Source organism: Belonocnema kinseyi, chromosome 6 (assembly GCF_010883055.1).
Source record: "Belonocnema kinseyi isolate 2016_QV_RU_SX_M_011 chromosome 6, B_treatae_v1, whole genome shotgun sequence".
NCBI classification, from domain to species: Eukaryota; Metazoa; Arthropoda; class Insecta; order Hymenoptera; family Cynipidae; genus Belonocnema; species Belonocnema kinseyi.
In genome coordinates, this window is record NC_046662.1 from 114,728,360 (window position 1) to 114,730,791 (window position 2,432).

General features: G+C 29.1%; 1 pseudogene; it reads left to right on the forward strand.

The window, feature by feature from the left end:
* The first annotated feature begins 1,236 nt into the window (after window positions 1-1,236).
* On the forward strand, window positions 1,237-1,852 carry LOC117175564 (annotated as a pseudogene).
* The last annotated feature ends 580 nt before the right edge of the window (window positions 1,853-2,432 follow it).

The window sequence follows — 2,432 nt, forward strand, 5'->3', positions numbered from 1 at the left end:
ATTAACTACGTACAACCTGCAGATATTCACTTTATTTAATTAATTAAGATTGAAGTACAAAACGATTTTGACACTTGTGAAACGTCAAATTTCACTCACGTACCGTTACATTAGTGAAAACCAACACCAATTTTTAAGAAAGTACTTAATGCACGTCCCGAATGTGTTTATAAACAATTTTAATGTTGTGTTACATTTTTTTTTATTTCGTGACTAATTATTTATTTGAAATGCGCGGTGAATCCTGGGGAACATAACGTTTTTTCAGAGTTTGGTTATGCGTTTATTTTACGCACGTCTTCTGAGTCTCGAAGCCTTTGACCAATCGGCGCAACATCTCGAGCGCGGGAGATTTGGAAACAGAATTGAAATCGCCTATTTAGTACTTTTTTGCATTACACAAATGCAAAACGTGTTGCATTATATGTTAGAGTTTATATAATTATATTCCCTATGACTACATAGTAAGCGTCCTTACTGTAGATATCTTGACCGAGCTAGAAGATCGATCGTACCTGCTTCGAAAAAACAATTAAATGTATCATTGATACATTAAAAAACAAAAGAAAAATTAAATATGTAAGTAAGAATATCAAATCGCAAATCAACAAATTTTTCCTAGAAAATACTTCTATTTATCCAAATAAAAAAATTTCAAAAAAGTCGATGGTTAAAAAGTTCAAAAACAGTATTTAAATGCTGATATGAAAGGCCTGTGTTCTATATTTCTTGGTGAAAAATCGACGAAAAAAAATTATTCTACATTTTGTAAATATCGTCTTGCCAACTGTGTAACTCCAAAAGTAGATACACGAAATACTTGTGCTGGTATCATTCATATGAATTTCGAATTTATAGTAAAAGCTCTTAATTAAAAAAAAATTATCCAAAAAAATTCTACGCACAAAGTGGTTCAGTCTTTAGCGTGTCAAAATCGTAGTGAGAATTGTCTTTTGAGAAAATGCGATGAATGTAAAAATAAGGAAATCAATTTTGATTGTGAAAATTTATATCTAAGTAAAGAAATAACATTTTTTAAATGGATCACATAAAGAAAGAATCGTTTAAGTGCAAAAACAAAGAAAGACATTATTGTGTAACATCGCATGCAAGGAGATTTTGACTAGCAGTATTGAAAAGTTGATAGATTTATTCAAAATTGAATTGGTAGATTTATTATCCCTTGAACATCAAATATTTCATCAAGATAAGTGTTTGAAAAAATTATGCAAAACAATGAATGAAAAAGAGTGTGTTATTTTGATAGATTTCAGTGAGAATTACTTGTGTAAATATAATACAGAAGTTCAATCTGTACATTTTGGGACAAATCGAAAACAGATTACGCTCCACACTGGTATGTTCTATAGCCACACATTTTCCAAAGGATTTGAAACAACCATTGATACTATTCATTTCAAAAGCGATGGCCCCTCCAGTCAATATAAGAACAAAACTTTTTTTCTTAATAACTCAAGTCTTTCCTAAGAAATATCCACAAATTAAGAAAATTACATATAACTATATTGAAACTGGTCACGGTAAAGGACCCGCAGATGGTATTGGAGGAAGTCTTAAACGCTTAGCTGATGATAAAGTGAAATTCGGAGAAGACGTTTCCGATTTCAAAACCTTTCTTTCTATTATTAAGGAAAATTCTAAGAATATATATATTTCTTCAGTGTGTACCGAAGAAATTTCAAGTTTTGATGATGTGGTGCCAGATAAAATTAAAGCATTTAATGGCACTAGACAAATTTATCAGTTTACTTGGACTATGACTGATCTTTCAAAAGTATGTTTTAATACTTTAAGCTATTTTGATTGCTCACCAGGCGAGCGATGCACGTGAGTCGTGATATTATTTTAATATTATAAATTATGCAATGCATAATAAAAACACTATATGTCAAAAATAAAGTTAACAAATCACAATAAACTTATTTTTTCAATAAAACTAATGTATTTTGATAATAAATTATCATTTTTAACTCATTTATTTGTTTCTTATCGCATTTCATACTCTATAAGCAATTTCGAGTATTTTTTATAACAATGGTCAGTTCCGTCCCCTACCAAGATCACAAAACGTTTTTTTTTTTAAATCTAATAGGAATACTTTGTAGTGAATTCGTTTTAGATACTTCTTTTGAATGTTATAATGAGTGAAAAAAATTATAGCACTTATGATAAGGCAATTTAGAAAAAATAAGAAATTAAAGCTGATCTGGGGAAGTTGTGACAGAATCACCCATATAGAATTGAATAGAATTTATTGTTTTCATTGTATACTCTTACAAGTTTGTACAATATTCTTTTGTCCTCTTAAATTTTCAATTAAAACGAAGCTACATATTTTCTCTCTTTGAATTTTTACCTGAACAGATAATAATTAAATCATTAAATCATTACATATTTCTGTGTCTATATTA